The sequence below is a fragment of the Carex rostrata genome, chromosome 3 (genome assembly GCF_964058835.1).
Source record: "Carex rostrata chromosome 3, lpCarRost1.2, whole genome shotgun sequence".
Lineage (NCBI taxonomy): Eukaryota > Viridiplantae > Streptophyta > Magnoliopsida > Poales > Cyperaceae > Carex > Carex rostrata.
Window position 1 is genome coordinate 13,045,621 of NC_135920.1, and position 13,276 is coordinate 13,058,896.

Consider the following 13,276-nt stretch of genomic DNA (forward strand, 5'->3'; position numbering starts at 1 on the left):
TGCACCAGCCGGGAATTGAACCCGGGTCTGTACCGTGGCAGGGTACTATTCTACCACTAGACCACTGGTGCTTTGTTGTAAACCTTTTTTAGTATTGTTATATTCTAAACGGAACACGTCTCCTCCTAAAATCGTAACCCAACTACCCAAGTCGCCACATCCATCCATCCATACATTGCAATATGCAAACCACCGTACTCAATTAGTATTGGAAAAAATGATGTGCACGGTGGAAGAAACAAAAAAATGTACTGTATGCCAGTGTTGTAAAAAACGTCATTTTAGGTCAATTGATTGGCTAATTAGTCGTTGGCGGTGGTCAAACTGTTATGAATTTTTTTGACTTGTTGGACGATTATTTTCTAATATGACCGATTATTTTTAATTATTTTCGATTAATCGTTTGACGGTACCTTATCCGTCCGACGACCGCATATTATTATTTACAACACTGCTGTATGCAAGCTAACCTTGGTACCTTTTCCCTTTCATTCTTAACTAGAATTATTATTTACCATAAATTTCAGATAGATACTTTTAGAAAACTTATTTCATTACTGTATATACTTTGAAACAATAAAAACATGACAGATAAAATCGAGACTTAGTAAGATGGTGCGTAAAATGTAGATAATATAACTAAATAGATGGTTATGAGCTAGAATAAATTGATTGAATTTTGAATTATTTATTTGTTTTGCATCGGAATTTTCTAATGAGTAAGGCTTGGCTGCTATAGATAGCATAGGGCTATCGTGCTATGGCTTTAAAAATCTATCAAATAAATTTTAAATTTCTACCATAAGAGAACTACTGCACTATGGCTTTAAAGTAGATTTTAGCAAAGCATTCGACTCATTCGAATGGCCGTTCTTACAACAAATCATGAGAATAAGGGGATTTCTAGAAAATTGGATCAGTCGGATCAATTATCTTCTAACAACGGCAACAACCAAGTTGTTAGTTAACGGAGAATCAACCGAATATTTCAAGCATAAAAGGGGTTTGAGACAGGGGGGGGTCCAATCTCCCCAATGTTGTTTATTTTGGCGGTGGATGTGCTGCAGAAATTGGTGGGAGGGTTAAATCGAAGCCTTTCAGTACCAATCTCAGGCAAAATTAGTGAATCTATAATGGGCCTGCAGTACGCTGACGATACGGTTTTCGTATGCAGTGCGGACCAACAAACACTGATATTATTTAAATTACTGTTAAGGGTGTTTTTGGCTATATCAGGACTACAGATTAACTACTCTAAAAGTATGTTTTTCCCATTCAACATGTTAAGACGGCAAGTGATACATGCAACAAGAATTCTGGGGTGTAGAAAGGAGGAATTACCGATCTTATACTTAGGTCTGCCTCTTACAATCACAGCACCAAAAAAAGAAGTGATTACCTCCTGCTTATTGAAAAATTGGAGATGCGATTACAAGGCTGGAAATCTAAGCTACTGACGGGAGGGGGGGGGGGTCCAACTTGCAAGATCAGTGCTTTCTTCATTACCCATTTATTACATGGCAAGGTTCAAACTGCCTACTTGGGTAATTCAAAGAATGGATGCAATTAGAAGGGGATTCATTTGGGGGGAAGGATAGGGGAGGAAGCCGGGGAATATCCCTCGTTAATTGGGATACGGTATGTCTGCCGAGACAGTGGGGAGGCATGGGTTTGACAGATCTCAGATTACAAAACATAAGCCTTCTGCTGCGTTGGTGGTGGAGACCAAATACACAACCTGATGCGCTATGGTCGATGACAATATTGAATATTAGAGTATCGGTGAGGAGGGGCTTAAGGAGATGGAATACATGTGGTTCCTTCTTCTGGAAAGCATTGATCCAATTGCTATTCTCCTGGAGTTGTACAAAAATGGGACAGTGTGGTCTTGGAATTGGACCAACACAGGAGTTTACTCAGCTAAATCATACCACCTAGTCATCAAGTTGGGGGGGGGGGAGAACAAAATGGCCATTTCAAGAGGTGTGGTCAGCTAGAATACCGAAAACGATATAGATCTTCCTATACCTGTTGTTGCAAGACAGGCACTCACACAAGAGGTGCTACAAAGAAGGAATATCAACTGTGCAACCCAATGCCAACTATGCACAACCGGCAGACTAGAAACAAGTATCAACATTTTTTTCAAATGTAGGTATGCAATTAGGGCTTGGGCACGAATGGCAACCTTGATGGGTCTTCACATCATCACAATCTCAAGAGATCTATTGACCACATGGAAGAATACTATGTTCAACCTAAAATCCAAAGGAGAAGGGTAGTACAGAAGAGGGTGCGTGGGAGTCATGAGCATGTGTTGGCATCTGTGGCTAAATCGCAACCAACGTATTTTCAGAGGCACATCGGTATCGCCTGAAATAATAGCAGAAAGAGCTAGTAATGTTGAATATCTTTGGGTGAGATTTTGCTAATATGTAATTAGGAAGAGTAAGGGAGCCTGGTAATAGAGGCGACCATTTAAATTTATGCCATTATGTAATGTTGTAAATACAAACTTTTATAATAAAATTTCAGTTGGCCGCCACTGCCAACTTCTCAAATTTTTTTTTTTTTTTAATTTCGATCTAAGTAGTTTAGTAAATTGGTTATATAATGAACTTGTAGAATATCAATTTTTACTATTTTTTGTGATTTATGAAAGATGACAAAACATGACTTAAAAATAAAAGAAAATTATAAATATTTTAGACAATTTTTTGTCATCTTGCATAAATCATAAAAAATAGTAAAAATTAGAATTCTACAAGTTCATTATGTAACCAATTTAATGAGCTATTTAAATCGAAGTATAAAGTTTGTACGATATATTTTTGAAACCGTAACACGGATGACCTTATGCTATTTAGCACCCAAGCCTTACTCTTTTCTAATAAACTACTAAAATGCTATTATTATATATACTGTACTGGAGAACCTGAAGGCTGATGTTTTCTGAGATGTGGGACCAAGTCACCGAATCCAATGGATTTGAAAAATCTAGAGGCAAAAAACAAAGAGTCTGCATTGTCTGCATCAACTCAATGCAAAGTACATCTCTTGAGTTAATTCATCTCGGCCGTCTAATTTTAAACATAGCCAATCTAACCACAGTATATATTTCAAGAGACTTTATATTAGTATGGATCTAGTATGTACGGATCTTAAAGTAGATCAGATAATCCAAATGTATTAACTAAAAAAATTCTTTTATTATAGTTTATGCAGAGGATACGAATTCGAATTTATTTAAAAAATCATAAATAAAAAGTAATATTTTACCAAACCAACCTGATTGCTTTGGTTTTTACAAAAACCATAAGAATCGAAATGTCATTTCGATCTGAGCCATTTTCATAGATTTCGATGATAAAATTTGTGAAAATACCTCGGACCGAAATATTATTTTGGTTCTTATGATTTTTTGTAAAAAAAAAGAAAACCAATCAAGTTGGTTTAACTTGGTAACATATGGTTTCTTATTTGAGGAGGGTTCAAATGCCTCCATTTTTGGTGCCTCCATCGTGCCTCCTTTTTAAAAAACTTTAAGAGCTTAACATATAAAACTTAAAAGTCAAAATAAAACCGTTGGATGTGATCTATGTTATCACATTTCAATTTTATTTTTATGTGAATCAATAAATTGAAAAATCAATGTCTCTAAATTATCGATGTTAATATATTTTTTACAAGCTCTTGATAACAATCAAAATAAAGTTTGAATGTTATAATTTTTTATACGTGCATAGATAAAACGATATAGATTATATCCAACGGTTTTATTTTGACTTTTAAATTTTAGATTTTGAGCTATTAAAGTTTTTAAAAATAAAAACACGACAGAGAACAAAAAAAAAATGAAGACATTTGATATTTATGATTTTTAAAGAAAATTCTACGAATTCGTAGAACGACAATGTCAGAAAGCCTAACAATCCGCTCTTCACATCGGGCAACTCGCGGTGACTGACCGCTCTCATTACTTGAATGATGGATTTGACGCGCAAGAAAATTGAGCTACCAATGGAAACATTAAGATTTGACAGTACAGTTTTATTCGTTCGTCATGATTGATTTGATATCTGCATCTCTTTCGCCGAGGCCAATTGTACTGAAAATACAAATCTCCTACAAATTCTTGTGATTTTAATTTTTAAACGAGGGTAATTTTCCCGATTTTTTTAAAAATATCCATTTAATAAATAAATTAAATTAAAATATCCAAGTTTCAACAAAATTTATAAAAATATCCAAACCGCGGATTTTTTCCGCGGCCCGGAATTTTTATTCCGGGGCGCGGAATAAATTCGCGCCCGGAAAAAAAAAAAAAAAAAAATTTTGGTCCCGACCGCGGATAATATCCGCGGGCCGAATTTAAAAATATATATTTTTTTTTTTCTTTTTTAAGTCCGGAGAAAAAAAATTATTTTTTTTGTCAAAGTTTGTACCTCTGGTTAACATAGCAAAACACCTTCAAATATCATGAAAATTTACCGACATTCATTCTTGACTTCATAGAATAAGACTGTAAAGTTTCATACAAAATCTCAAAACAGATCGTGAGATATCGGCTCTCAAAAATTGCCCGAACTGCTGAAGGAGTGCTTCTGACCCCAACTTTGCACCCCTGATTAACATACCAAAACACCTTCAAAAATCATGAAAATTTACCGACATGTATTCTTGACTTCATAAAATAACACTGTGAAGTTTCATACAAAAGTTCAAAACAGATCGTGAGATATCGACTCTAAAAAATTGCCCGAACTGCTGAAGAAGTGCTTCTGACCCCAACTTTGCACCCCTGATTAACATATCAAAGCACCTTCAAAAATCATGAAAATTTACCAACATGTATTCTTGATTTCATAGAACAAGACTGTGAAATTTCATACAAAATCTCAAAACAGATCGTGAGATAATGAAACATAACAAAACTGAAAACTGAAACATAATAAAACATATACTAAGAAAATAATAAAACTGAACATAACAAATCAAAACTCAAACATAACAAAACTGAACTCTCTCTGAAGGAGTGCTTCTAAACCCAAATTTGCATCTCTGATTAACATATCAAAACACCTTCAATCATGAAGCACTCATTCAGCAATTCGGGCAATTTTTGAGAGCCGATATCTCACGGTCTGTTTTGAGATTTTGTATGAAACTTCACAATATTGTTCTATGAAATCAAGAATACATGTCGATAAATTTTCATGATTTTTGAAGGTGCTTTGATATGTTAATCAGGGGTGCAAAGTTGGGGTCAGAAGCACTCCTTCAGCAGTTCGGGCAATTTTTGAGAGCCGATATCTCACAATCTGTTTTGAGATTTTGTATGAAACTTTACATTCTTATTCTATGAAGTCAAGAATGCATGTCGGTAAATTTTCATGATTTTTGAATGTGTTTTGGTATGTTAATCAGAGGTGCAAAGTTGGGGTCAGAAGCACTCCTTCAGCAGTTCGGGCAATTTTTGAGAGCCGATATCTCACGATCTGTTTTGAGATTTTGTATGAAACTTTACAGTCTTATTCTATGAAGTCAAGAATGCATGTCGGTAAATTTTCATGATATTTGAAGGTGTTTTGCTATGTTAACCAGAGGTACAAACTTTGACAAAAAAAATAAATTTTTTTCTCCAGACTAAAAAAAAAAAAAAAAAAAAAAGAAAAAAAAATTATTTTTAAATTCGGCCCGCGGATATTATCCGCGGTCGGGACCAAAAATTTTTTTTTTTTTTCTTCCGGGCGCGAATTTTTTCCGCGCCCCGGAATAAAAATTCCGGGCCGCGGAAAAAATCCGCGGTTTGGGTATTTTTATAAATTTTGTTGAAACTTGGATATTTTAATTTAATTTATTTATTAAATGGGTATTTTTAAAAAAATCGGTAATTTTCTGAATGAGTATTTTTTTTTAGGGATTTAAATCTTCTGTTATCTCAAAGGAATAACATGGATTCTTGTTACCCTGTTATTCTGATCTCCACTGTTGATCAAAATTTCTTCGTTGAGATTAGCATATAGAAAAAATTGAACTGTTGAGATCTTTTTTGAGGAAATGAACAGTTGATATTGATTCTGTAATTCCTTTAGAATAACAGTATATTTATTTCCTTCTTTAAGCACCGCATCTATCTGAGTTAATCTCAGCTTAGCCCTGCCATTTTAATTTGAATGTGTCTTATGTACGAGTCTTTGAGATTCGTGACAGGATCTTGTTCTAGCAGATCAAGTACGGGACAGGATCTGAATTCAATTTTTTTATCCTCCGGTGATCTTTTTATTTAAGATTATTTTGATTTTAGTTTTTCATTTTTCATTTCAACTAATACAAAATTATGAGAAAACTAAAATTAAGTTCGACTTAATTTTGTTTTCACTGTGTAGCGCTGATAATGGTTAGAGATTAACAAGGGCGGACCCAGAATTTTCACAAGGGAGGGGCAAAAAAATATCGAATCAGATTTAAATAGCTTATCGGATTTAAACCCATTAACTAATTGAGTACTCGATAAAAAAATAATGTTTTAACTTATTTTTTCAACTTATAATTTCTGATCCTATAACTTATAATTAATATTACCAATCATAATTCTAGAAATTTATTTTGATTTTAACACTAAATTTAATCCGAATTACAACTCAAACACCCAAAGGGGGCAAAAAAATTTCCAGGGAGGGGTAGAGTCGATCGGTACCAAAAAATCACCACTAAAACTCGAAATCCAGGGGGGGCGACTGACCCCTGTGCTACAGTAGATCCGCCCCTGGAGATTAAGACTAGTGCAATTCAGAGCAATCCGACGGTAAAATACATGAATATTTAGTTTTTTTTTTAAGTAATAGCCTTTAGGTTTTTTATTTATAAATATGTTTTTAATAAGAGTGATGCTTCTGTGCATACAAGGACCTATTTGTAAAATGAACATATTTTTTTTTATAAAGTTCAAACAGTCGATCCGAACCGTTCATCTTGTTCTCCATATTGATATGTGCTTGGAGACCAAATTTTACATTTTTCTGAAATTTTTTACTATTTATTAAGATGAGTACAAAAAATATCAAATTCAGACCATTGAATTTTGTACCCATCTTAATAAATAGTAAAAAAATTCAGAAAAATGTAAAATTTGGTCTCCAAGCACATATTAATATGGAGAACAAGTTGAACGGTTCGGATCGACTGTTTGAACTTTGAAAATAAAAATATGTTCATTTTACAAATAGGTCCTTGTATGAGCAGAAGCATTTGCCTTTTAATAATACAGAGTCTCTTAATAAAAAAAATATGCATAATTTTCTTTGCTTGCTGAGAGAAAAAGGGATGCAATCATGCAATGTCTTTTAATTGCTCATTTTACATATAAATAACAATGTCATTACATCGCTTTTTTATTTTTTTATTATTGAATTTTCAATTTTATTTTGTTTATTTATTGGATTTTTTTTTTACCTAAGATAGAGAATTAATTTTTGGTTTTCTAAACGAATGTATTCTTAAAATTAACCTTATAATTTTCAAATATATTTTTGAAGTTATCAAGAATTATTACTGTTAAGTAATTTCTCATAAAAATCACAATCACAGATATATAAATTTGAAATAAATAAAATAAAATAAAATGACCGTTCTTCAGAAAATTTGGCAAACATGGAATATCTCATTACTTATTCGAACAGTACGGATCTACGGGATCCGTAATAAACGTCAGTCATCCAATGACAGCCGACCTAGGAATAGTAGCCATTGAAATGAAATGCTATAATTATATTTCTTCATTTCTGTCAACAAAGCCGTATAATGTAAGGTGGCAACGAGTTGTTAAAGAGCGAGCTAGCCCATATTCATACTCGGTTTGTTAGTGTATCAAGCTGAGTGAGCGAGTTTAGATTTTAGGTCTCGAGCTAAAATTATTGCTCAAGACCGACTCGTGGTTTGTTTGAGCGAGCCGAGCTAGCTCGTTATTAGCTTGGCAGATTTATAAATCTGTATATTTTTTTTCCTGCTATATCTTAAATTTTCATAACACATCTTATCAATTATAGCTAAAACAAAATAATATTTATATGACTAATTACTGAGGAATGCTCTTAATTCAATTGTAATTAAGCAAATCAACTACTATAAATTAAGTTTACAGCTAAATTCATACATACAAATATATCAAAATCCTAAATTCATACAAATATATTCACAGAATAAATTCATGCATTCCAAATCAAACAAATTCATACAAATTAACTTAATTGCATATAATTAATTCACACATATTCCATATAAAATTACAAATTAACTTAAACACGGTCCAAAGTGCAATTGCCATAACACGGGCTATAACATCCATAGACCATAATATCCCCAATCTGAAGTGAATGGATCCGATTAAACTATTAAACTATGTATATTAAATAGCTCGTTAATGACCAAGCTAGCTCATGCCGAGCCAGGCCAAACTCAAACTCATTAATTCTGGCTCGAGTATGTAGCAAGCGAGCTAATTTTAACTCGATCCACTAACGAACGAGCTGTTATCAATCGAGTCACGGGTGAATACCAAGCGGGCCACGAGCCACGAGCCACGAGCTTTTTTGCCAGTCCTAGTATAATGAAAATGAAATGCTAAGATTTTTTTTCTCTACGAGTGCTGTTAAGCATAGTAACAATATACACAAATAATTTGTATTTTATTTGTTTTCTTGATGTTTTTGAACCGAATTTTGAATAAAATGCAAAAATAATGTATAATATATTTTATTCGCGAATAGCGAGTAATGAATTATTTGTGAGAAAAATGCGAAAAACGTCAAAATTTTTTTTGGCTCTTTATTGTACCGAATTATATCCGAATCACGAACTTTACCCCGCCGAACCGAATCCGAACTATTCGTTTGTCACTATAATGTCAAGTGGGAACAAAATTGTATATTGGTCCCGTATTGGTTGACTCCGCTGCCACAAAACCTTTTATGTTTGTAAAAGAACAAAAAAATTAGTAATTAAAAACTTAAATTGATAAAAATCTGACATATAAATAACGGAAAATATCCAAATTGTTTAGTTTAAATTCGGACTGGCCGATCTGACACGATACAAATATTGAAAGAACTTGTGCATTTTGGATCGAATTATCTCGGATTCGGATTGGATAGTCCATATCCAAACTCAAAATAATTGAGATTTTGAAAGCGCGTGTTTTACTTTAAAATATTCGAAATATATATTTTTTCGGCTGTAGATACGACGTAAAATCGATTCAAATATATGCTTGCAGATTTGATTGGAAAAAAAGGTGAATGAGAAAAAGCACATGACCATCCGGAGAAAAAGGGAAGAGAGATAGAGTGTACGGAGAGCTCTTGAGGAGGCGATTTTTAGGCGATCAACCAATGGCCGGTGAATAGACCCTAGTTTAGAGAAAGAAGAAGTTCCCAACCAACTAGAACACTCCAGTGGAGGTAATGGAGACGGCACCGAAGGTTAAGCAATACACTCCTTACTGCGCCACCTATGCTCAGGTGGTAAGGTCTCCTCCTAGACCTACCACAACATGGTCGGGTAGCACCTCCTCCCTCCGCTCTGCTAGGATGACATCCCCCACCCCATCAAGCCCCACTTCCTTCTACGTGTCTCCCCACAGCCCGACCCACCTAAGATTTCCTCCTTCTCCAAGATTCTGGGAATGGAAGAATAGATGTTTCAAGTGCTGCAAGATGGGCCATTCTTCTGCACAATGCAGAAACCAACGTCCCTGTGGCAAATGCTGGGGGATTGGACATACCAGAAATAGATGCTCAACCAAAGGCCTGAACCCTAAGGCAACTCCTTTCATTCCCATACCGCCAGGTCCCCAATCGAGGGGAGAGCCGGACTTTGAGGATCTACTAACTGGAGAATGCCCAATCACCTCGCCCCTAATGCTGGAAAATAGGCTGCTGAATACCTATTGTTTCATTGACCGAGATGAAGATTACTTCAACGAGGTGATGCGCTTCACGAGAGGGGTTGTCCTCCATGCCGACAACTATGAGTTTGGCCCTGCGCTAGAAGATGTGGCCAACTATGCGGTACAGACAGGCCAAGTGCAGCTTGAGGAAATATCTGTCTCGGCTATCGCCAGGGCTAGGTTTCTGATTGTCCTACCCAGCGTTGTAAAATGCGGTTTCTATGCAGTATGCGGAAGGTCACCGCATACCGCATATACGGTATGCGGCCGCATATACGGAATTTTATGCGGACTTATATATGCGGATTATTTCATTAAATATTAAATATGATATCCTAAATTAAATATTAAATATTTAATATACTTTAATTTGATCAAAAATTAATTATGATACTTGTCAATTAACATATAAAACATATCACTTGTGCTTAGATTCTTTAAATAATATGTGATATCAATCAATTTTAGAGGCTAAGAAGGAGACTGGTAGCATCACTCTTAATTTTTAAATAAAAAATAAATAAAAGCCTATTTGTAGTACATTATTCTCTGTTGAAGCCCATTTAACCTAAGCAGGCCGCACATTGTTGGTGGATCCCCATAAAGTAAATCAATTCAAAGCAACCTCCGTGAACTCCAGCGCCCGACTGGTACAGTTATTAGTCCCACATCATCTAATCAATGTTATGATGTAGCTCATAGGGTCTATAAAACAAGTCGGATACACCTTGGAAAATAGCTTAACTGGACCTCTTGGTCCGGATGAGTATGTGGTATTGGATTTCGTTATCTGATCCGCTTTTTATTAATAAAATATGGTTTAATGCGGCTGATTAGGCTGTATGCGGTCAAAACTATGCTGCCGAATATGCGGCTGCATATGCGGAACCGCATATTAGACCGCATATATTTTTTTCTATGCGGTTTCCAACCGCATACGCATATGCGGCCGCATAGAACCGCATTTTGCAACATTGGTCCTACCATAGGGCCTCATCCAGGAAACTTTCATCAAAGCAACACCCGTTGTGCTATAGGATAGTGGCATAACTTTTCAGCCATGGTCATCACTGACCGATGCAGCTATAACCATACCCAAGTTTAAAGTCCTTCTAGACTTTATAGAGGTGCCGCCGCATCTATGGCGAGAATGGGAGGTCAAGAGAGTTGTAAGCCAATTCGGCTTGTACCTGGGAACTGTCAGTCCGAGATACCCTAACTATCTTAGCTGCTACATGGTGGCACTGGCTATCGATGACTTGGCTAGAATCCTGCACAACGTAATCATGGTGGTGGGAGGAATGGAGCAGACAATGCCCATTTGACCCCTCAAATGGATCCAGAGCCCCATATATGGTCCGGATGACCTTTAACCATTGCCAAAATGTTTTTTTAGATCGGTGTCGGCATACACAGCATTAGATGCATCTGATGAAGAACCATAGGGGTGTCAAGAGAATTTCTACATGCTTATTGGGATGCTTAGGTAGTTCTGTTCGGGCAAGGATCCGGCGACCTTATCGGAGGAAGATCAAGCGGTGTTGAAACATGCGGAGATGATGGAGAAAGACAAAGGACAAGCTAGGCACGAAACACAACAGGGTTTGGCCATAAAAGATCAAGCTGACAGGATTAGCACAACGATCAAGAAAGATACATCCTCTCAGATTCACTCACACGCGGAGAAAGACAAACAGAGTGAGGCGGGTCAGGAAGGGTCGCTAGGCAATACACACACTATGACACAAACAACCATAGGAGCATCCACAATGGATTAGCCTAGGATCCGTATTAATACAAGCCAAGGAGACAACACAAACACTCATGGTGTTACTGCTGGTGAGGCGAGCCACTTTTCACCTCAGGCGAGACAAATTGTGAACAACCATAGCAAGTTTAGGCCACTGCGAATCCTAACAAGGACGCAGCAAAACCAAGAAATCTTTGCCCCTACTAGACGAAATCCTGAGGAATCAGAACCTTCTCCGACAAGTGTCAGCTTGATAGCCAGACTGCCTTCAAGTCAGGTGCCTTGGGGAAACATGTTCAGCCACCAAGCAATATGGGGGGGGGGGGGGGGAGTTCACAGACTTTATTGGGCTCACCAATAATGGGTCTCACTTCATCCCCAAGAGTTTTGGGCTGCAGGCCAACCCTTATGGGCTCAGGTTCTTGGACTGTATAACAGGGGTCGGGCCTATGCAATTTAACCCCAATCTCTAGCGGCGGCACACCGGCTCTCTCGAGACTGGGCATAACATCAGTGCCAAAAGGAAATTCGGGCCTCAACAGAACAAAGATGGGTCATTCAAGAAGGCCACAAATCAAACAAGAAAGGCAGAGGTTAGCTTTAACTCAGAGGGCTTATACACGATCAATGTGCATTACGATCATTGCTTAGATATAGCCAGGGCAGCAGTTGTGCACCTGTCTAATGTCCTAGCTATTGTAGAGGCAGACAATATGGAAAGAGTCAGTCAAACCGATGAACAAGGACGGCCACCCTCTCCAACTTTAAGGTTACATCAACAAAGAGAGGTCTTAAAACAAGTGGGTCAAATTGGGAATCAAACCCAAATCCAATTGATCCCACCATCTTTGGAGGAAACTGCATAGCAATGGGAGGCCCATTTTGACTCGGATGCAGATGATAAGTAGAGGTGCTATCAGGTCGGGTCGGGGCTGAATTTTGATCCATATACTTATTTGTTTCAAATCAGGTCAGGTCCGGATTCGAATACCTATCTACCCGAAGATATTTCGAGTCCAGTCTTTCAATTTCGGGTAGATAGATACCCATTACTTGTTTGTAGATTATCGGGTCCGGTGCAGATACGGGCAGTTCCGGATCCGGAGCGGGTATATGTCACAACTCCAAAGCATTTGAAAAATCATTTACATTTAAATATAATAATTTCTTAAACATCTCATAACATAAATCATTATAATATAAATTAAAACTACTATAAAATAAAAATTATACTATTGATCTTGTTCATAAATAATAAAATATATCATGTTACACAACACAATAAAAATAATAACTCTATGGTTGAAGAAGAGATATAATTTTTAGAAAGTAAATTATTGGTGATGACGATTTACTTTTCTATGGTTCAAAAAATATATGAATGGAATACTAATAATTTGTACAAAGGACATCAAAATGGATATTAAGGCAAATATTGAAGGATATATTCATAGCAATAAATTTTACTTAAAAAATTAATGCGACTGTTATGGAAGGAATAAATTTGACATCCATCTGTGTGTATATACATAGCAAATATGTGACTGCATTATATTTTCTCACATTCAAGTTGTGAAAAA

The 13,276-nt window shown here is 36.2% G+C and overlaps 1 non-coding gene across 1 annotated transcript; it reads right to left on the bottom strand.

Annotated features, from left to right (window-relative positions):
• On the bottom strand, positions 1-71 carry TRNAG-GCC (transfer RNA glycine (anticodon GCC)). The gene has a single exon. It is a non-coding gene; the product is annotated as a tRNA-Gly (tRNA).
• Positions 72-13,276: the final 13,205 nt, after the last annotated feature.